This window comes from Tachyglossus aculeatus, chromosome 24, assembly GCF_015852505.1.
Source record: "Tachyglossus aculeatus isolate mTacAcu1 chromosome 24, mTacAcu1.pri, whole genome shotgun sequence".
NCBI classification, from domain to species: domain Eukaryota; kingdom Metazoa; phylum Chordata; class Mammalia; order Monotremata; family Tachyglossidae; genus Tachyglossus; species Tachyglossus aculeatus.
In genome coordinates, this window is record NC_052089.1 from 17044817 (window position 1) to 17069396 (window position 24580).

The following is a 24580-nucleotide window of genomic DNA, read 5'->3' on the forward strand; positions in this document are numbered from 1 at the left end:
GATGATTTTGCTGTGAGCAACGTGACCACTCCCCTTCCAACCATAATTGTATGTACTAAGTTCTTCCTATCTTCCAAATAACGTGCTAAGCACTGAGAAAGACATAAGATTAACCATATCAGACACAGTTCCTGTCCCAAACAACACTTAGTATTTGTTAAGTAATGACTACGTGCCAAGCAACTGTATGAAGCACCGGGGTACATACAATACATACATACATACATACAGAGAACATTCAGTTCTCTGTCTCCCCCTTTTAGACTGTGAGCCCACTGTTGGGTAGGGACTGTCTCTATATGTTGCCAATTTGTACTTCCCAAGTGCTTAGTACAGTGCTCTGCACACAGTAAGCGCTCAATAAATATGATTGATGATACAAGATAATCAGGTTGGACATGGGGCTCACAGTCTAATGGGGGGCAGGGAGGAGGGGGTTAATCTCCATTTTACAGATGAGGAAACTGAGACAGAGTAAAGTGATTTGTCCAAAGTCACAGAGCAGAGAAGTGGAACAGCTGAGGCTAGAACCAAAATCCTCCAACTTCCGGGCCCACGCACTTTCCACTAAGCTATGCTGCTTCTCTGGGGCTTACCACCTAAGACATAGGAAAAGCAAGGATCTTATTTCCATTTTACTAATGAGGAAACAGACAGAAAGAGGTTAAGTGAATTATCCATGATAATCTAGCAGTCAGAGCTGGAATTAGAACCTGACTTACAGTTCCCTGATCTTTCCCTTAGAGCATGCTACCTCCCTTTTCCTTTATCCTGCTTTGACCCTTGACAACAACAGGATTGGAAAAATTTCACCTAATGAAAATACTAACCCAACAATACAGCAACATGGCCTAGTGGAAAAAGAGCATGGGCCTGGGAGTCCGAGGATCTGATTTCTAATTCTGACTCTGCCACCTGTGTCTGCTATGTGACCTTGGGCCCGTCGCCTAACTTCTCGTGCCTCAGTTCCCTTATCTGTAAAATGGGAATTCAGGCCGAGCCCCATGTGGGACATGGACTGGGTCCAACATAGTCAGTGCTTAACAGATACTATTTAAAAAATTAGCAAAGAATGTAAGGATAAACTGCACATTTCTCTCTTAAAAAAATTCCTTGTAAGAACAGAATATCTTATCACCACCATTTTGTTCAGTGGAAATTGCATTATCTAAAGCTTGTCCCACGAAAGCAGAAAATGACCCTTAGAGCAATAAGTAATTCGATTTGTTTTAAGTAGAATTAAATTCTACAGAAATAAAATGGACTTTAAGTATTATCTATGATTTTGACCTTGAAATAAAAAAAAATTGCGTCCTTGGCTGCCTTATTTCTAGAATGGTGCCTGCCAAACTTTTTTGTATTTCAGGCCACATCATAAGAAAAAGACCGTCTGGTTCATTCTTTCACTCAATGGTATTTATTGAGCATTACTCTGTGCAAAGCACTGTACTAAGCACTTGGGAAAGTACAACAATAAACAGTGACATTCCCTGCCCACAACAAGCTTATTGTCTAAAGGGGGGGAGACAAACAGAAACACAAATACATAAAGGTACAGATATATACATAAGTTCTGTGGGGCTAGGAGGGGAAGGGCAAAGGGAGCAAGTAAGGGAGATGCAGAAGGGAATGGGAGATGAGGAAAAGTGGGACTTTAGGGAAAGCCTCCTGGAGGAGATGTGCCATCATTTGAGCTTTGAAAGGGGAGGAGAGTAATTGCCTGTCGGATCTGAGGAAGGGAGGTGTTCCCTGCCAGAGGCAGGACAAGGGTGAGGGGTCGGGGTGAGACAGACGAAACTGAGGTACAGTGAGAAGGTTAGCATTAGAGGAGTGAAGTGTGCGGGCAGGGTTGCAGAAGGAATGAAGCCAGGTGAAGTAGGAGGGAGCAAGGTGATGGAGTGCTTTAAAGCCAATGGTGAGGAGCTTTGGATACAGAGGTGGATGGGCAACCACTGGAGTTTCTGAGGAGCAGGGTGACTTGTCCTGAATGGTTCCGTAGAAAAATGATCTGGGCAGCAGAGTGAAGTATGGACTGGAGTGGGGAGAAACAGGAGCCTGGGAGGTCAGCAAGGAGGCTGATGCAGTAATCCAGGTGGGATACGATGAGTGACTGTATTAGCGTCATAGCAGTTTGGATGGAGAGGAAAGGGCGGATTTTAGTGATGTTGTGAAGGTAGGACCAACAGGATTTGTGAAATCCTTTCTGGTTGAAACCCTACTCATATTCTCAGTATATCACTCATGTTTCTACTTTATCTCAAAACAGACAATGGCCTAGACTTGCGTTGTATTTGTGCAGCTATATCTGGAAACAATCATCCATTCACAATACAAACAAGCAAAACCCACAATAGTTAAGTCTCTTGGTTGTTCACAGTACACCCATTAGGAATCAATCAATCGCTTGACTGTTATAAGCACTTGGGAGAGGAAAACACAATATAACGGACATATTCCTTCCCACAACCAGCTTACTGTCTAGAAGGGAAGAAAGACATACCTATAAATTATGGGTATGTTCATAGAGTAGCCCAATTTTTGCCAAATTTAGGACTAAGTCTGGAGAATGTAAGAACGAGACCACGAACTGGTTTGATGAGCTTACATATATTTAGATTCAATTCATTAAAAAAAAGATTCACATTGCTGTGGAAAAAAACACTCCATGGTTTAAAAAGTCAGTTTGTGGATATCTGACCTTGACTAAGAAGAGGAGAAAACGAATATTATTACAAACTCCCAAAGGATAAATGTAATTCTGTTGAACTAGTGAGATGTCTATTAAAAACATTATTGTTTCAAAACTAAATGGCATTTTATCTACCTGTATACGTAGTGAAACAAACAAGATTCTGTTAACCCTAAAGTAAAAAAAAAAAAAAAGCCCTTTAGTATAACTTCCTGGTTTTTACATTCCTTTGAATAAAAAGAGCTTGTTTACTGATTAATCCTTTGTATACTGTAAACTAGCTAAGATTTGCTTTCCTCAATTGAATAAACACTGAGAAATATACATAAATTTTTCAAATCACTGATTACTGTGTGTGACCACCTCAGTTGCCATTATCTGTACTGGCACTGAAATGATTAGATCTGAACAACTGGTTATCTTTTCTGGAAAAGATAGGAAACATTACTGTACACCAATTAGGGTACTATTATACACATGTGGCTGAACTTTGCTTACTAATGCTATTTTTTAAAAAGTGGTAAACAATTTGCAGCTGGTAATCCAAACTGTTTTTCACCCAAAACTAAATTTGGTCTCACAGCAGAGCAGCACTGAAAATACCAGCATCTTCCCAAACATACTGGTGCCCTGGTGTCTAGGTTTATAATATTCTTGACTCAGGGCATAAAATTGGTTTAACTCCAATAACCCATAAATTTTGTCATTTATTAAGCTGTAATCATGCTACAGTCTGCCAAGAGTTATGATTTATTAGCAGACATAGCACAGACATTTGATTTCTGTCTTTATATAGTAGATCATGGTAAAGACCCTTGTTCCAAAGCAGTATCTAAATAAAAATTGATCTTGTCATGAGTACCTTTGTGTCTCATATTATGCTTCTGTAACTTTAGTTGTATACTCAGCTCATTTGGGGAGGTCAGTTCCTATCTATGGAACACTGGAGTATCCTGCATATCGCACATCTCAGGAAACAAGCAAACACAAAAAGCTGGCATAAGATGACTTAATGAAGGAGACTATTGGCATCAAGTGCTACATACAAAAATGAGCACCCTGAAGCACCCGGCCCCTTAACAGCACGGCCTAGTGGAAAGACCATGGGTTTGGGAGTCAGAGGTCACGGGTTCTAATCCCCACTCATCAGCTTTGTGACTCTGGGCAAGTCACTTAACTTCTCTGTGCCTCAGTTCTTCATCTGCCCGTTCTAGACTGTGAACCCATTGCTGGGTAGGGACCATCTCCATATGTTGCCGACTTGTACTTCCCAAGCGCTTAGTACAGTGCTCTGCACACAGTAAGAGTGCTCAATAAATACGATTGAATGGAGGAATGAATGACTATAAAGGGGATTAAGACTATCCCACCTGATTACCTTGTGTCTACCCCAGTGCTTAGAACAGAGCTTGACACATAGTAAGCACTTAAATACCATTATTATTATATTATTATACAACTATCTTTCAAACACCAAAAATGTACTCAGGCAATGACCACAGCCTAGATAGGACAGAAATCCATCCTAACATGAAGGAAAACAAACTGAATTTTAGTAACCAGAATACATATTGGATAAACGTAAAGGTAAATATACGTAACATATTCTAAAATCACCTTTAACTAACATTTAGGAAGTTGTTCCTATTTATTTTAGGTAAAAATATCTGAACGCATGCTCTGAAATTCATGTTCATTTAAAATATACATCCTGACTATTCTTTATGTAGTTTGAATTAAAGGTAGAATTCATACTCGGGGCAGGGGTGGGGACGGGAGAGATGGTTTAAGATATTTTCTAGTTTCATGAAGTAAGAAAGCCAACCACTAAATCACATGGCAACTGAAATAAACTGTTAAGGAAAACAACAACAAAAAACAAACCCTAACATATAGTTCTCTGTTTCAGGAAGAGAAGGAAAGCCAAGATGCCTGGGAAATACCAAATAAAAGGCATGTCTGATAGGATAGAAACTGAATTAAGGAAAGAAAATGTTCCACAACCAAATCCTTCTGGGGTAATAAGTGCAATTGGTACAGAGAAGCCCTCAGCTGAATCAGGACAAAAAACCCAAGCAAAACTCTAAGAAAGAGGCTTTGACATCCTTCTTCTTCTAGGATTCTGATCTGAATCAATTCCAAAAGGAAACAGTCCTGAAATTGTCTTCCATGATAGTAACACTTAAAAGTCAAAACTCTGTCTTCTGTGCAAATACTATCACCCTATTTATGGAATCAGCTATTCTGATATCACAAATACTGAGATGCTTTTTGCTCCATTTGTAGGACCCACACATTTCCAACTTCAATAAAAAATATATTGGAAAGATTGTTCCTGCTCTATTACCAGGAATGTATTAATCAAGTAGTCCAAAGGATTCAAGCCTTCAATTTAAAAATCAGTTTACTGGTAATCAGGAAACTCAAGTATACCATTGGTTGAATTGATTTACTAAAATTGGTAACAATTAACGCAAAAACACATATGAACTAAATGTGGCCTGGGAAATATTTAGTGAAAAATGAAATTTCATTTCATGAAACTGCTGGGACACCCACATGTTCATTCATTCAATCATATTTATTAAGTGCTTACTGTGTGCAGAGCACTATACTAAGCACTTGGAAAGTACAATTCGGCAACAGATAGAAACGGTCCCTACACAACCACGGGCTCACAGTCAGATCCACTCATCTTCTTCCTATAAGCCTAATGGTCTACTTTTTAAGAAATCATACCAAAAAACACAAACAACAACAACAAAAAACAACATTTCCAAACTCTTGGCTTTACTCAGCTAGCTGAAGTTCAACAAGTCATGACTGAATCAACTTTCTGGCATTAAATGTGTCATCTTGAAAGTCAACACGATCTAGCTGAGCAATTCTAAGTCCTTCAAATTCTTGAAAGAGCAATTATTCCCATGAAAGGTAGTGAGAGAAATATTTAGGGCGTAAAAAAGATGAAGACAACTGGCAAAAGCATAAATCATGTCCACAGTTAATTATAAAAGAGAGGAAATAATTCTGACAAATAAAAAAACAAGCCGTTAACTACACAAAGTTTCAGGAAAAAAAAACCAAACTGACCTTCCTTGCTATAATAACCCTTCATACTTTGCTTATTAAGAGACACTCCTGGTTTTTTGGTATGTTAAAATTATCAACTAAGTTGCTACACTTTTACATGGAGAAGGATTCCACAATGGTGGTGTATCAATTGTCAATGGGTTACAGAATACAGACTCAATTTTGACAACAGAAGCCATAAAATATGAACTAGAGTTTTCAGTAGTAGACCACCCAAACAACTTGTGCAGAAGTCAACATAAACTGTTGAGTCAGTGTGATTTAGTAGAAAATGGAAGAGATTAAGAGTTAAAAGAGTTGGGTTACAGTCCCGACTTTGCCATAAGCCTATTACACAACCTCAAACAAACCACCTAACCTGTCTGTTCACTCATCTGCAAGATGGGGATGATAACATCTCTCTCTCCTTACCTCACCGTGACACTGTGATAATAAAATGAGACAACTTATGAAAACAAAAACATACTGCTACCATTTTTAAATGTTAGCAACTAAAGAATGACATTTTGTCACTATAACAAATTGTCCTAATGTCCAGGGTCCATTTTATATGATGAGTTTCCCTCAATATTGAAAATTAAACAAAGGTCTACATAAGAGAAAAAAATTATATTGCAAGTACATTGCAGGTATATTGCAAGTACACAGTCTTCTAGACTGTGAGCCCGTTGTTGGGTAGGGACCGTCTCTATATGTTGCCAACTTGTACTTCCCAAGAGCTTAGTACAGTGCTCTGCACACAGTAAGCGCTCAATAAATACGATTGATTGATTAGTACAGTGCTCTGCATACAGTAAGTGCTCCATAAATACAACTGAATGAATGAATTAATGAATGAATTAGGACTTTACTTAGTTTTACTGACTTCAGAATAATTGATAATTTCAAGAGGAGAGGATTGTCCAATACTTTATTTTTTTTATCCACTGGAGCACTCATTCTGTATATCTCTCACATATTCAGAAATTATATCCTAATGAAGTTACTACATTAAATCTATATTGCCCATTTCCTTGATGAGGGAACATGCCTACCAACTTTGTTGTATTGTATTCTCCCTAAGCACTTAGTTCAGTGTTCTGCACAGAGCAAGCACTCTCTTAAATGGATGAGTTCATTGGGTCTAAAGAGAGCCCCAAACATAGCATTCTATACTAAAAACAGGGAAATCAGGGATGAAATATGGAGGTAGAATATTGACAAATAAAGGAGACAAAAAGAAATAAAAGCAGCTCCAACCCAAGACAAATACAAAGGAGCCAAACAACTCACAGACATTTTAACCATATTTTATTTTGTAACCACAACTTCGATTCATGCCTTAAAATGACATCCATTAATTTTAAGGGCCTGGAAGCAAGGTCATGTGTGTATAGACTTCTCTCTGGACTAATCATCAGGCCTATATTGTTGGAAAATAGCAAATACTCTATTTGTAAAATCCTCACCATATCCTTACTAGTGCTTAACACAATCAGCTATAATTCAGTATCTGCCCTACACAGAGATCAGAAAGTACCAACTCCTACCAAAGTAACTCTTTCCCAGCCTCGTCTTGGTGATGGGATTTTTATGGGAAGGGAAGAGTAAATACCATAATTATTATTAGTCTGATTGGACGCTTCTTTCCAGGACAATTTCCAGGCCCACAGAGTTAAGCTGTGTCTTCTCCACTTGCTATGAGTACTACATTTCAGAAACATCACTGATGATTTGAGACATGTTATTTTCACCTCAATATTCCAACAGACTATTTAGCACTATGGGGATGTTGAAGTCTAACAGAAAGGAAAAACAGTTGCCTATTAGGAAGGAGGATCCAAACAGTGTCATGATGATGGCACTTTTACCAGTGCTTCCTGGAAACAATATTTTCATGTCCACCACTCTTTTTTCCCCACAGTGACAATGCAGTGATTCATAGTGGTATCATTGGGTCTGTACCCCTTAAGTCCTGGAATACTCACCCCACTCCCAGCTCCACAGAACCTATGCACATAGCCTTATACTCCACTGCTTTCCACATCAGTAATTCATTTTATAGTAATGATAATGATGGCATTTGTTAAGTGCTTACTATGTACAAAGCACTGTTCTAAGCGCTGGGGGGATACAAGGTGATCACATTGTCTGACGTGGGGCTCACAGTCTTAATCCCCATTTTACAGATGAGGTAACTGAGGTTCAGAGAAGTTAAGTGACTTGCCCAAGGTCATACAGCAGATATGTGGGTGAGCTGGGATTAGAACCCATGACCTCTGACTCCCAAGCCTGTGCTCTTTCCACTGAGCCACGCTGCTTCTCTAATAATAATAATAATAATAATAATAATAATAAGAATAATAATAATAATAATATAGCATTTGTTGAGCACTTACAATCTGCCAAGCACAGTTCTAAGTGCTGGGGTAGATATAAGGTGATCAGGGTTGTCCCACGTGGGGCTCACAGTCTTAATCCCTATTTTACAGATGAGGGAACTGAGGCCCAGAGAATAATAATCATAATAATGATAGCATTTATTAAGCACTTACTATGTGCAAAGCATTGTTCTAAGCACTGGGGAGGTTACAAGGTGATCAGATTGTCCCACGGGGGGCTCACAGTCTTAATCCCCATTTTACAGATGAGGTTAACTGAGGCCCAAAGAAGTGAAATGACTTGCCCAAAGGCACACAGCTGACAAGTGGCGGAGCCAGGATTAGAACTCACCACCTCTGACTCCCAAGCCCGGGCTCTTTCCATTAGTCTGACTCCTCCTTAGATAGGAAGCTCCTTGAAAGCAGGGATAGTGTCTACCAACATTATCAAATTGTACTCTCCCAAGCACTTAGTACAGTGTTCTGCAAAATGTGAGAGCTTAAGAAATATCATTGACTTACTGCAAATGAAATTTTCAATGCCACATGCTCGTCATTACTTTAAGTGAAATAAATTTTCACATTCTTTCAGTTAATTATCTTACACTTACAACAGATATATGAATTTGCGTGAGTGAGGCAGAGAGATGGGCAAGTTAAATAACAAAATTTCCAGGTTGTAAATATTCACATCCTTTCATTTCCCTCAAAAAAATTACTGAAATGATTTCATTGATGAGCAATCTTTTTCTTTCTTCCTAGTAACATATAAAGTAGACACTCTGCTACAAAACAATGCTCAACAACCTCCCATATAAAATATGTTGTTGGGCAATAGGGATTTATTAGAACTCAAGCTCAGTTCCAAATGCTGTTTGGCACAGTCATATTTAATAATCAAGATAGCAGAATTAGCTATCCAACAATTGTACTTACTGACTGCTTACTGTGTGCAGAGAATTTCCCTGAGCCCTTGAAAGAGTACAATTTAACACAGTTGTTAGACACAATCCCTGCCCACAACGAGCTGACAGTATAGAAGGAATGACAGACACTAAAATGATGGCTATGCCCATAAGTCTGAGAGGCTGAGGGTGGGATTAAAATTCAATAGAAATCCAAGTGCAATGGCAACACAGAAGAAAGAGGGAGTAGGAGAAATAATAATAAATAATATAATAATAATGTAAATAATAATGCAAATAATAATAATAATGGTATTTGTTAAGCACTTACTATGTGCCAAGCACTGTTCTAAGTGCGTACGGACTAAGCACACACAAAGATGCTAATTGAATATTTAAGTGTTTTATTTAAATCCCTCAACTTCCGGCCCCAAAGAGCTGAAAGAAAAAAAAATCCATTCATTTTTCTATAATCCATTAATCCAAAGTCACTATGTATGTATTTATAAATAACTCAATGTGATTCAAATTCAAGAGTCAAAAACAAAATGTTAATAAAAAGACTTAACTGTTAATTTTAGGATTTAAGATAATTGCTGACACAAATGGTCCATCTATGGATTCTTGCAGTACAAAATTTGAAAAGAACAATTGGGCCTTTTTTTAGTAGTCAAAAATTAAAAAGAAACAGAAAGTGTCTTTTAATCAAGCAGGCAGAATAAACTCCAGAAAAAAAATGAATAATACTGGTGCTGTTGGCTTTGTGCATGTACTTAAGAGTGTTATGATCCTTCAGGATTCTACAAACAAAAATACTTGAGCTCTAAGTGGACATGGTCTCACTGCTCTCATAGCCACCGAGCCTTTGAGAAAGAGAATGAGAAGCTGAAAAATAAATATTTCCCACTTTAGTCCTCTAGAATTTGCCTGGGCTTCATTAAGAAATTCAAATGCTATAAAAATAAACATGAACTCTTTGAATATACGTAGAATTCTATAAAATAACTCAAAATACTTTATAGAAAAGTGTTAAGCAATAAATAGTTCAGCTGCTGATCAGGTGAACTAGTTCAATTTTCTTTTTATTCCATGTTTTGATCTAGAAGGTGAATATTTCATACTTCAGTGGGGAAAATGCCACTGAAAATCTCAGTAAATGTGTACCATATTTCAAATAAATTAATCTTAATAGTTTTCTTGGCCTATGGCAATATAGGTAATTGGCTCCATAGATCTAAATCATGGTGCATTTTTATTAGCAGGGGTCAGGAACAGATGATTTACAATTTCTATAATTTCGAGACAAATTGTAACTGAGCTCATCATAGATACTGTCCTTATGCAATTATTTTCTTCCTTAATGAATATGCAATGCCCTCATAAAAGAAAGTCAACCTTCAAGTTGTTTCTTTGACCCTGTATATTCATTTGCCTGTTATAGCTAACTCACTCTATCTGTAAATGAGATTTTGGAGCTCAAAAGTGGATTTGGAATACACACATTTTTTAGGGTCAAGTATTTTGTTCAGGTTTATAGCAAAGTAGGCCTCTTGAGAGTTAAAAGTACATGTTACTTATAATACAAATAGAAAGGTGTGGAATTCAATAATTATATGTACTATTTTACACTGTATAATAGCATCAGTGTTATAAGCAGGTGACAGGAACTAAAATTTGTACAGTACCAAAGAACAGAAAAATAATTAATGACAAACCTAACAATAATTCAATTAAAAGCATGCCATGTTTTCTACATTCAAACCACAAGCTGGAGGCCAGAAATATTTTGTTAACACTAAAAGTGGAATAAAAAAGCGGGATGAGAAAGTTCATTTTATAGGCCATTGTGCAAAAAGACTATTAAGTCTCAGGGATAAAACCTCTTTCTGACCAAAAAGTCATATGGCAGAGTTAGAGAGGCAGGATTGTATGGCTGGGACTAACAATTAGAGTTTCCCCTAAAAAGGCAGTTCAAGCAGAAAATTATCAAACTCTTTTTCTTGCAGGTCTGTAGACAAGTAGATTCTATAACCTACAACCTTTTGTGAATACACATTTAGTATTGTGTATATTTACTTAGTGCCCGCTGGGTACGATACTCTGTATTAAGTGCTCGGGACAGTTCAATATAAGCATGGGACACATCTCCTGGGCTGAGGAGTTCACATCTGTGCCACAGTTTGTTTTCTAAACAGCAACACCTATTGCTTTTATAGTGGTCTTTCAAACCCCTCAGCCACCTTTGAGAAACAGTCCAGTTTTTGAGATGTACTCCACACTCTCTGAAGTGTTAGTGAAATAGCTAAATTCTAACTTCATGATATTGGTTAGTGAATGGAGGATTGTTTGAGCCAATTTTATTTTTACCTTGTGACCAATGGGAAAAGAAGTTAACTTTTGATTATTTAATTTACCAGTTTCAAAAGAATCTCAATTTCAAGAGATAAGATGTACTATCCACTAGGCTGCTGAAACTCAAATGGAGGTGATGAGGTGAAATCATTGCCAGTCTATAAGACACTTAGAGTACGTAGCCTCAATTTGTAGTATAAAATATGAAGTTCTAGCAATTAGCATTAATACATTTTACATTAACATTCAATGAAAGGCAATTTTACCTTCCAACCTACAAATTGAATAGTTGCAGCATTATCAGATGAAATCTCATGTGAATGTAACAAAAATGTAATGTTCTCTTATCTATTTCACTTCCCCAAATTGAAACAATAATTCTAACTTTTCAAATAAGAAATTCCATAAATGACAAAGTAAAAAAAAATATGCATACTGAGGCACACAACTTGAAAGCACAGAGGGATTTTTCCATCATTGTATCCTCTCCATCAGCAAGCGAACATGGCTTGCAAATAAGCCTATTCTGCCAATGAACGTTTTTGAAAACCTGAAGGACATGCTTTTAAATTTCAAGACAACTATTTAGAACCTAAGTTGGCAAACTGTAGCTCTGGAGTCCATTTCTGCTTATGATGCCAGCCACACCTTATGGACCTCTTTCCTGTACTTTATTACTTATTTCCTTCTCTCTTTTTTAAATAGGATTTGTTAAATGTTTACTGAACTAAGTGTAGGGGTAGATACAAGCTAATTAGGCTGGACACAGTCCATGTCCCAAGTAGAGTTCACAATCAGTCACTCATTCTATCGTATTTATTGAGCTCTTACTGCGTGCAGAACACTGTACTAGGTAACTGAGGCACAGAAAATTTAAGTGACTTGTCCAGGGTCATATAATAGACAAGTGGCAGAGCCTGGATTAGAATCCAGGTCCTTCTGATTCCCAGGCCCGTGATCTATCCATACATCTTTACTCTCCTCTGTACCCTGTTTCCTTAAAGTGTTGCCCTTGACCTTGGCCCTTCTGGGTCAGCTTGGTCCTATTGGGGATGCACACTACCAGCCCCTGATGCATCAGATCTTCCCAGAAGTGTTCAGTGTTTTCACACTTTCCTGCAGAATTGGTCTGTAAATTTGTTTTCCAGGACAGTTCCAAATTATGGAGAGGGCACCCTGGATGTTTTCTCTTTATTCACTAATGGCCACAGCTATTACAGTACTTAAGGATAGACTGAAAAGATCCATATTCATTTACAGTTAATTAAAATCTAATGAGAGAAATGTTTCTAATCCCATCTAGTTGTCTTAATTAGGAAATCCTTGGGGGGAAAAAGCATTGAATAATGTGTCATTTTGATAATTTATTTGGAAGTGGACCACTATTTAGAGTGGCACTTAATGGTTAAAAAGGCACCAGATAGTCCTCCAGTATTATAATACAATAATCACCCAACTTCCCAGCAAAGAAATGAAGACAAGGATCATTGAGAGACTTGAATCCACTATTCTCATCACATTGATCTTTTCAGAAATACAAATTCAGGTACAAAAATTCCAAGAGCCAAAAACTGTAGCCTTTTGATCATTTCCATTTCCTCCAATCCTGCATTTCAACTCACCAGTTATTCTTATATAAGCTGATAAATTTCTATGATGTCAATATAAAGAATAACCAATAAAGAGTTCTCTGAAAATTATGTCTCCTACTACTAATCTGGTTGAGGTTTTTAGACCTGATTGTCAAAGAAGGGGTGTAAGATCATGTAAAGAACGCTTATGTCCTACCATTATTTTTTTGTAAATGGATCCTAGGTCCTTATATCTCACTGGAAAACTACATAACACAAAGCCTTCAAGTGAACTCTGAAAATAAGCACTGGCTCACAATCCTAGAGCTGTAGTATTACCGTATAATATATATTCAACCTGTCAACTTAAGTATTCTGTAAAAAAAACCAAATCATGAAAGGCCTTTCATGAAAGCACTGGAGTTAATAAGCAGCTTCATTTTGCTTTGGCCCATTCCTCACTGGAACCTAACCCTGAACTGGGGTTCAGGCAAAGCCCAGGAGATGAGGACACTAATCTGGAAGCACAGGACAGAGGATGAGATGGAGGAAAGAGTCCAGCCCAGTCCTCAAATCCACTCCCAGTCTGAAGAATCCCTGGAGGGCAGCCCCAGAGCCAATTGAGGAATTCAGATCTACTTCCACAGAAGGAGTTGCTCAAGAAATCCTAAGCTTGAAATGCAAATTTAGGCCTCGCCTAAAAGAGTAAACCCCTGAACCACTAGACTTCTGGAAGCTTCAGGACTACGGTGACCAGTAGTAGAACCAGTTCTCCATGGCCCATCCTGGTCCTCACACCCCCTCAGAAGTAAGCTATGACAGGTTAAGTGGGGAGTCACTGACAAATCAGCACCTAGCATAGTCCACCTTGTACACAGTGAAGGCTAAATTAATGCAGCTGTCTTTCCATCTCTTAGGCAACACACATACACTCAGGCATTTGCCTTGGTGGCTTCAGAGCTTTGTCAGACATCATGTCCACTTGAATCTTTTATAAATGACCCCTTCTGGTGAAGTGAACGCCTTGTAATGATTCTCATGTGTCCGAACAGGAAAGGGCCCTCCAAATCTTTAGGGATATTGGATGGACCATTTCTAACTTGTGCTCATATATGGGCAATTTTCTCCTTACTTACACATTATAGACCACTAGTCTGTGAATTTATCACAACATTTCTTGAACTTGCTGATAATTTCAGTCTGCACAATTTCCTATGGTAAAAAATTCCATATGCTACCACAGCCTGCTGTGTGAAGAAGCATTGCCTTTTGTTTGTATCAAGAAGCTCAAATATATTTATAAACCTTAAACAAACTTTTTCCCTAAATGAAACTATCTCCAGGAGTTTCAATTAACCCTGAAGTGTAACAATGATGCATCGATGATGAAAAATGAGTAACTTTATTACGAAATAGAAGATTAGCATAACCAATTCACCTCAGAATAGTCATCCAGTCAGTTAATGGCATTTATTGAGTGCTTACTGTGTGTAAAGCACTGCACTAAGTACTTGGGAAAATACTGTAGAGTGGTAGGCACAATCCCTCGCCATGAGGAGCTTACACTCTAGAGGGGAAGAAAGACATTAAGATAAATTACACATACGTGAAACGAAAGAATGTACATAAGTGCTGTGGGATTGGGGTGGGGTGAATATCAAGTGCTTATTCGGTCTACTAGCAAATCCTGTTGGTTCTACCTTCACAATATCTCTACACTCCCTTCCTGTCCTCTTTAACCAAACTTCTACCACACTAATCCAAGCACTCATATTCCACCTTGGCTAGTGTATCAGCCTCCTTACTGACCTCTCTGGTGTTTCTCCCCACTCCAGTCCATACTTAACTGTTACCAGGACCATTTTCCAAAAAACAGTCAGTTCTTATATCCCCACTCTTCAAAAACCTCCAATGGTTGCCCATCCACCTTCACATCCAACAGAAACTCCTTACCACCTACTGTAAGCCACTCAATCAGCTCTCCCCTTCCTGCTTTAACACACTGCTTTCCCACTACAATTCAACAAGCACACCTTGCTCCTCAAATGCCAACCTACTCACTGTTCCTCAATCTTGTCTGTCTCGCTGCCAAGACACAAAGGACACAGATTCACAAACTGAGTAGACACTGAAATTTAGAGTTCCTGACTATCTTTTTAAAACTTAGCCCAGGAAGTCATTCAATTTATCTTAATTGATTTGTTTGTTTCAGTATTCTGAATAAAGTGGAGTTTGTATGACAAAATAACCAAAGGATATCATCAGAACAAAAGTATTGCACAGAATTCTATAGGAAACCTTACAAAAACCACTTTCCACAATCCAAGCTAACATCTAAGCAGCAGACTGCTAATTAAAGGACCTGCCTCTTCTGACTGCCAAACCTATTAGAATAAAAAACCCAGCTTCCTAAAATAGAGTAGAGATTTGCTACTTGATCACTTTCTCTAGCCAGATATAGTAAATGTTATAGCTGAACCATCTAACATTGATATTCTTTTCAATTCTTTTTATGTCAGCATGTAAACCCCAGCCAAGAGATAGTCAAATAAAAGCTGGACCTATTTTGCAGTGGAAACTACAAGGTATTTTTCTTTAATCACCAACAGCACCATCTTCCAATGCAATTAGTAGCTAGGCTGGACCCTTTTAAAAAAAGCTGATGGAAAACATAAATGTGATGAAAATTGAAAATATAACTCTCCGACCTAGCATCTTATTTCAAGTAATTGGTAAGCTTAACTCTTTGCTACATCATTACTAAAAGAACATTCAGTATGGAAACAGCTGGTGAAAGCTTTGAGGATTAATTTCCTTGAACCTATCTACAAGGCCTTTACAAACACACACACACACACATACACACACACACACACACACACACACACACACACAGAGTTTAACCATTTTCATAAGACATCTCAATTGCAGTTAACCATCACATTTGTTTTGTTGTCAAAACATTGCTGTTTTCAAGGAAGTGGAAGCAAAAAATCAAAGGGAGGTTGATTGCGACAAGCTCCAATGAGCCTGATTCTCTAGAAGTTCAGTGAGTTTTAAGATATTTCTGTTTTACAAAATGGTCAGGCTTAATGTTTCTTTTGAATGAATCTGTATGTCTTTACAATGCGTTTGGCTTTGCATATGATGGACAGCAAAGTAAAACTGACTGTAATGCTGATCTTTGTATCACTGACTTTTCAAGATCAAGAGCCTAGGAAATTCAGCATTGCTGTCGTTTGCAGACAGAAATGAATATAATACAGCACAGCCGGAGGTGTGACCTTGGAAAAAGGCGCAGAACAGCAACTCATAGTAAAAAAAAAAAAAAAAGAATAGGGAGAAGAAACTCCAGAGAAAGACCACAGAAATTACACAACACATGAAAGTTAGAAGGGGGCAAAAACACAGAGGTAGGGGCGCAAATGAGCACCCATAACCAAACCTCCACAATTACTTGCATATAAAGCCCAACTGTTAACATTACAAGAGGCTACATTAGTTGAAGTGACTCAGGCATCTATGTAATAGGAAGCCAGATTATCTCTCCGAATTTTATTTGGCTGCCTAGACACGAATGTGTCATGAATCAATATTGTCAGACAAATGGTTAATCAACAAGTGTATAGCAAGCACAGATGTCATCCCTGACTTCTGGTGTACCTATCAGGGCACCAAGTCTTCCCTGATGTCTCTATATACTGAACCAAAGTTACTACTGGCCACTTCTTTTAGATAAGCTCACTGAAATCTGTGGGCAAAACGTAACAATCCCTTATTTCCTAGGGACTTCATCATTCAAATTATGCCCACAAAAAATAATCTTTATCCCTTAGATCGTGAGCACTACAGTCATCCCTTAGACAATGAGCCCAATGTGAGATAGGAGCTGTATTTCATCCGATTATTGAAACTACACCAAGGCTTATCATGGGGCTTGATTTATTTAATGTGCTAATAAAAACTATTGCTATTATTATTAGGAATGATTTTGCCTTAAAGATAGAAATAACTCCCTATTAAAAAGTCACTAAAATCATAAAATCAGAGTATTATATACTGAATCCTACCAGTTTGATGCTGTTAATTTGTATTAACTCATTTCTCCTCCAAATGCCCTTGTTAGATAAATGCTGGCAATGTCTTTTGAGGCAGAAAAACAGGTAGTCAGAAAGTAAGAGACCTTCCCAAGGTGAAAGTCTCTTAGAGAGGTACTTGAGGTATCTCATCTTCAAAACGCCACATTTAAAATCCACTGCACGGGTTTAGCCAAGGTGTCTCAAACTCTTATTGTACCCCTGACCTTCAGTCAGGTTATGCCATGTCACAAAAATGTAGACAACAAGAAAGAGACAATATTAGGAGAAGTTGAAGTACTGTGAACTACTGAAACAGTTGGGTCAAGGACAGTTGAATTTTAAGCACAAGAGAACAGAGATCAAAGGATGAATATAAAATAGCTCTTCTGGGGAAAAGCATGGCATAAAAAGAGTAAGGATGTCATGTGTATTTAACAAATCAGCTAGTGGTGCAGTGAGACAAAAGAGGGCGAGATCTACTACAGTAATGAGACCACCTGCCTAAAACAGGGTTATTAGCTTTCCAATTCATCCCTCCTCTCTTATTGGTAAAACTCTAGGATTTAGAACAAGAGCTAATCAATCCATCTGAGTGAACACAACTGTCTCAAGAGAAGCACGCACACTGCCAAGTGTACTTGGAGGTGAGAGCATCTAAGAAAAATGCACAGCCTGGTCCTGGCTCTTTCCTGGGGAATTCTGCAGTATTCACCATAGCAGAAATATAAGTATTATGCTGTTGAAAAAGAAATTATCCACCAATATGTATTGGGGGTTAGGTACCTTAGAGAAAAGCCTCACGCCATTAATGATACAAATTAAATACCACAGTTGCAAGTTTGAAAATGGGCGAGTGGGGGACATTGTGGGTGATTCGTGATTCTTCTCTTAAAGGGTCTTTCAAAATAGGACAAAGTCCCACCTAAAGTCTGGTGGTTGAAAGAAATGACATCCAGGTGATCTTTCAAAGCAGGAAGGTTATAAATTCCCTGAAGGATTTTAGTTTCAAATGCAGGTCACACAGATTTTTATTCTCATTTTAATTCATTCATCGTTAGCTAACTGTGTGTCCAACAGTCAGCCTTGGAGTCATTTATAGTGCCTGATTAAAATCAGTAAAGCTGAGCCTCTGGCTTGCTGCCACTATTAACTGAAAAGGAAAAAAAATACACAGCTTTTGTGTTTCTGACTGTAATTTCTGAACCCAACTTTAAAGTGGCCAGTATCAGGCTTGAGCATTTTGAAGGTTGCCATAATTGACAGGAAAATGACATTTAGGTCTACTATAAGTCATTTAAAACAAAATAATGACCAAGCAATTGGAAAGCTGAAAGGTGTACAAACACTATTCCTTAATCATACTCGATTTCCTATTATTTAAAAAAAATCCAAGAAATAAACAATGCAGCCATTTAAGTTTAACAATGAGTTTTTGCATTATTGAAAAAGGTTCTCCCCTCTTCTAGTACATTTAACCTTAGTGCTGAAAAGTCAGCATTTTGCTTCAGACCTGAAGATGGGGGCAGCAGAACGATACGAACTGTCAGACTTTTAGAAATCATTTGTGGCTTTATAGCTTGTGAAAATCTAGTTACCTGACTGGCACTGGCAGTGAGAGCTTTGTTATTTGAACCAGGGTTTTGAAATACCAATGCATGTGAATACTCAACTTTATACTGTAAAATTTTAATGGATATTGGATAAAGATTCTGCTAAATGACCAGGAGTCACAAATTACATGAACACCAGTTCCTGTTTCATTTTAGCCTACTATTCTTTGAGCCGGTTCAAAATAAACTGCTACAGAGAGCAACAAGATGGGGAGTATTTGGATAATTCACTCATTCATTCATTCATCGTATTTATTGAGTACAAGTCAGCAACATATAGAGACGGTCCCTACACAACAACGGGCTCACAGTCTAGAAGGGGGAGACAGACAACAAAACATATAGACAGGTGTCAAAATCGTCGGAACAAATATAATTATAGCTATATGCACATCATTAACAAAATAAATAGAATAGTAAATATGTACAAGTAAAATAAATGGAGTAATAAATCTGTATAAATATATACAAGTGCTGTGGGGAGGGGTCAGGGGGATGGGGAGGAGAGGAAACAGGGGGCTGAGTCTGGGAAGGCCTCCTGGAGGAGATGAGCTCTCAGTAGGGCTTTGAAGGGAGGAAGAGAGCTAGCTTGGCGGATGTGGGGAGGGGGGGCATTCCAGGCCAGGGTAAGGACATGGGCCGGGGGTCGACAGCAGGACAGGCGAAAACAAGGCACAGTGAGGAGGTTAGCAGCAGAGAAGCAGAAGGTACGGGCTGGGCTGTAGAAGGAGAAAAGAGAGATGAGGTAAGTAGGAGGGGATGAGGTGATGGAGACTCTTGAAGCCAAAAGTGAGGAGCTTTTGCTTGATTCGTAGGTTGACAGGCAGCCACTGGAGATTTTTGAGGAGGGGAGTGACATGCCCAGAGCGTTTCTGTACAAAGATAATCCGGGCAGCAGAGTGAAGTACAGACTGAAACGGGGAGAGACAGGATGATGGGAGATCAGAGAGGAGGCTGATGCAGTAATTTAGTCGGGACAGGATGAGAGACTGAACCAGCAAGGTAGCCGTTTTGTGGACTAACCAAAAATCAGACACTAAGGAAGACTCACCAATTAAAACAAAGCCAAACTGTTATATGAAATTTCTATGTGAATAGACAAGACCAACAGATATGTTTGTCTCATGTGAACTAAAGGGCTATTTGTGAGGACTAGGAGGCTAATATGACAATATGGATCTACTTATTCATCAGCTGCTTCCTCCAAGCTTGGGTGGGAAAGCTCTATTCCAGTGTTGCTATTAACTTCAGTAAGAAGAAATGAAGCCAAAACTCTTTATTTCTCCACCAACAAATTATAATCGAGAAAACTTGTTCTTTTTCATAATCTTAGACTAGTATTTAGTAAGAACTTATTATTGGCTAAGCCATGTGGTAGTTAGTAGAATTCACTAGATTAAACTGGAAGTGAAATGACCCATACTGATGAGGGGCACTGATTTTTATTTCAATAATACTAACGGTGGTATTTATTAAGCACTTACTATGCACCAGTCATTGTGCCAAGCACTCGGATAGGTTAAAGATTATCAATTCAGATCATCTACCTGTTCATGTGGCTTGCAGTCTAAGAGGGAGGGTGACCGAATCTTTTATCTCCATTTAACAAATGAGGAAACTGATGCACAAAGAAGATAAAGTGACTTCCCAAGGTCCCAAAGCAGGCATATGGTGGAGCCATTTCAAAGAACCTGGGCATCATAAATCCCAGTCCTGTGGTCTTTCTACTAGTCCACGCTGTAGTTGTGACTGAAAAAAGATTGGAGTGAAAAGAGAAAGGGACCCAGAATACCCAAGTTTAGAGGGTGGGAAAGACAGTGAAAAAGACAGATAAGCATCGGTCAGAGAGGTAGGGGGTAAAGCAAGAGGGAATTATGTCAGTGAAACCACGGCTAAATATTCTGGAAATGTTTTGAGAAGAGGGGCGTGGATCACCAGGTTAAAGGCATAAGAGGGTCAAGGGTATTGGAATAGTGTTGAGTTGTTGAGATTCGCCAAGTAGGTCATTGATGACAGTCTCAGCTGAGTGAAAGGCAGTGAAGGGGAGGACTGGGTTCGGAGGAGAGAAAGTGAAACTGGTAGGTGTGTACAACTGGAAAAGTCCGGGATGCAGAAGATAGAGACAAAATGAAAGATGAAGTGGGGTTTAAAAAAAGTTAAGGGTAAGATATGTTTGAAGGTAGAAGGGAAGGAGGCATCAGAGAGTAAACAGTTGAAGATGGCACTCAGAGAGGGAAGAGTGGGGCACAAGTGTTTTTAGAAGGTGAGAAGGGATGTGACTTCCAAGACGTTTGCTTCAAAGACACCAAGTTGGAATTTGGGAGAAAATATTTCAGTCAATCTAACATAAAGGTTTCTTTATACATCAGCACAGAAGAAATACCGCTAGTTAAACCTACAATCACTGCCAGACATAGAAAATTCTGGGATGCAAAGACCTTGAATGGAATCTGTAATAGCATTTATCGCTCACTGTAAAGATCTCGATATTTCGACTAAACAGTGAAAAAAGTATTTTAATTAATGGCCTGATCTTCATTTATGCTTAATGAGATTTAGAAAAGAAGCACTAAGTCATTTTAAAATGCTAAATGTAAATAATAAAATTCAGTGGAGTGAGAAATATACAATGTAATAAACACATTTAATACTGTACCAAAGATTTAGACTATGATATGTATCAAACAACATATTTTAGATATAAAGTCAATTAACCATTGGGAAAAGATCAGCTTATGACAGATGATAATATCTGAAATTAGAAAGCCATTATTTTTCCCACAAATACTGTGAAATTAGAATATTGAAAAGGATATTGAACTCCAGATTTTAAACCCATCATTTAACACAGATTTCTGCATTAAGAATGAAACATCAGAGTTAGTCACACATCTTCTACCACTATTTAAGTATTTCATATCTTGAAGTCTGTATTTCCACAGTTCTGGTGAGATACTGAACACATTAAATGGACTAACTACTGAGGGAAAAAAAAAGGCTTTAAGCAGCACACTACTGGAATAAGCTATTAGTGTGATTTAGAATACATGTTGTCAGATAACAGAAATGCCTGTGCATTTCAATGCCTCAGATCTATAAATCTCTCCACCTATTCCTAATTGTAAAAGTTTAGCAAAATTACACTTGGCCTGCCTAAAGACAGTGCAATTTACTTCCCTCTATTCTTAGTTTACATAACTGAGTTTGAAAGCCAACCTTGTAGGAGCTGTGTCTGAAAAGATCTAAAGGTAATTAGTTTGGCATTTGCCTCCTAAAATTAAATTACAAAACCTCATACAAACATTACTTCAATAAACACAATACTTAAAATGCTTAAAATCTTAGTGTCTCCTTAAGGTTTGGGGAAAGGAAAATATTAGATAGAGTGTTCATTATCTAGTTTTACTTTGATAGGCATTATTCAGACTTGGTTAACAATGGCTAAGGTCTGCTTGTGCCAAATTCCTTCAACAACACTGCACACTCTAATACCAAAATACATCACAAGCCTGCACTGTTGAAAGGAAGCATTTTAAATTCACTGAGCTTGAAAATATCCATCTGGAAAATTAGCTTGAATATACCTAAAACCTTGAACGCACATTTTCTGGAAACTCAAATTGCTTAAAAGATGTTCCTTTGTCCTCATTTGATGCTAATTTTCTATCTTAAAAACAATTATAAAAAAGTTTACCAACAGGTATATTTTTAAATGTCTCTAAGTAATGAAAAATGTGATTTAGCTGCAAACAACAATTAACCTTCATTGTGTTAATACGTTACAATTTATATTTCAACAATGAAATTTATCACCATGTGTAGTGGAGCTTGGAGGTGATAGCAAGAACCTGGGGTCACAGCTCATTATTCTTTTTGCTCCCTGAGCCTCACGAACATAGACATAGCTAAATAAAGTCTTCAAATCCCTTTTAGAACATTTCCTAAGGGAAGAACAACAGTCTGGATCAGCTAGTTTGTAGCTGCTAATGGTGCTCGTATTTTCCCTTCAGGCATCTGGACTTAAGTGATTTTTCATGAAAAGCCCACAACTTTATAACCTTGTGGCTGCTATTTTCTAACAGAGCTCCACTATTACCTATAGATCTCACCATCTTGGATTTTACCCTTCATTCCCAAATCATTCTCGTCAATCCCCCTCTCTGCTTGCTTTTTTTTTTGGGGGGTGGGGGGGGGGGATGAGGGGAGGAAGTGGCAGGTTGTCTCTTCCCAAGTCACTAATCACCCAAGGGGAGCACCACAATGTCCAAGCCAGCCACTGAACCAGCAACCCTGGGGTACTTAAAAGCCATGCTGTGTTTCACCAAGCCAGTACTCAGTCCAATTCAGAATCTATATAGGCTGCTGTGTAGATGTGAATTGAGTTTTAGCTAATCTAGGGATTCAGACAGTCAATCCATCAGTTAATGGTATTTCCTGACCACTTACTGTGTGTAGAAACAGTCCATGGAGGCAGATTAAGTTTTCAGATTTTCTTGCATTAGATTTGTTCTGCATGTGGAGAGTGAACCAGTTAGTCACTAAAAGTTCATCTGCATCATACGCCTCCTCCCTTGGGCAGATCTAGATGGTAGTAGTGTTGCACATCCCTTAAACTCTTCCCAGCCTAGGCCTGTACTTCAAGGTCAAAACAAGAAAAGACTTGAAAGCCATAATAACTGAAGCCTTGAACATACACTTGAGATTTGGATGAAAATGGTATAAGGAGTTCTGATCTGGTGATTTTCCTTATAGAATTTGCCATAGAAAAACTTAAATTACCTGTTTTCTAATATAATTGCCCTTTTTTAATGGTATTTGTTAAGTGTTTGCCAGAAACACTTCTAAGTGCTAGGGTAGATGCAAAGTAATCAGGTTGGACACAGTGCACGTCCCACATGGGGATCACAGTCTTAATCCCCTTTTTACAAATGAGGTAACTGAGGCACCACCTCTCAGGATCGTATCTGGAGAGTTTCCAGTACTGTACCAATCTCGACTATGGGAGGAAGAGTCAAGCAGAGGCATATCCATTCCATTCCTAGCTTGGGCAGTGGCTAGAGAGTGGAAGGCAATCCGCTGCATGTCAAAACTCCCTTGTACTGGACAGCAGCGGCATGGGAGAGAGTCGAGGGGAGAGACTCAGGTTTACTGTGTGGAAGGAGGCACTACCATATTTTTAACAAGATGATGATGATGGCATTTATTAAGAAAACTCTATGGATACACTACCAGAGCGACTGCATACGCAGGTGGGGTGATCTGGGAGAGATGTGCCCATGCTGTTGCTATGGGTCAGAAATGACTCATCAGACAGCATAAAACAACAACAAACTGAGGCAGAGAGAAGTTAAGTGATTCGTTCAAAGTCACACAGCAAACTAGTGGTAGAGCTAGGAGTACAAAACTAGGGCCTTTTGAATCACAGGCCTATGCTCTATCCACTAAGCAACACTGCTTCGTTCCACATTGCCTTGTAATTTGTGTGACCTTGGGCAAGTCCCTTAACTTCTCTGTGCCTCAGTTTCCTCAACTGTAAAATGGGGATTCAGTATCTGGTCTCTCTCCTATTTAGACTGTGAGCCCCATGTGGGACATGAACAGGATCAGACCTAAAATAACATGTACCTACCCCAGAGCTTAGAACAATGTTTGAAATATATATTTCAAACTATATATTATATATACATATATGTAATATGCATTATATTATATATTATGTGCTTAACAAATACCTTTAAAAAATTAAAAACAAGGAAACAAAATTAAATAACACTAAGCACAACTTTGAATTCTTAAGGCAAGTACATCACTCAGAAATGGCAGGTAGAGTTTGTTGTATCAATCACATCCTTTGCTTCTTTTATTCTTCCAACTATGGTTATAAAAAGGACCATGAAAAAAATAAGTTCATTTTGAATAAATTT

The 24580-nt window shown here is 38.3% G+C and overlaps 1 protein-coding gene and 1 non-coding gene across 7 annotated transcripts in view; one reads left to right on the forward strand and one right to left on the reverse strand.

Moving 5' to 3' along the window:
- Positions 1 to 24580, reverse strand: part of CADM2 (cell adhesion molecule 2) — an 861189-nt gene that overhangs the window by 758975 nt on the left and 77634 nt on the right. The window lies entirely within an intron of this gene.
- LOC119945350 lies at positions 23603 to 23740 on the forward strand. Its single transcript, XR_005456219.1, has one exon. It is a non-coding gene; the product is annotated as a small nucleolar RNA SNORA7 (small nucleolar RNA).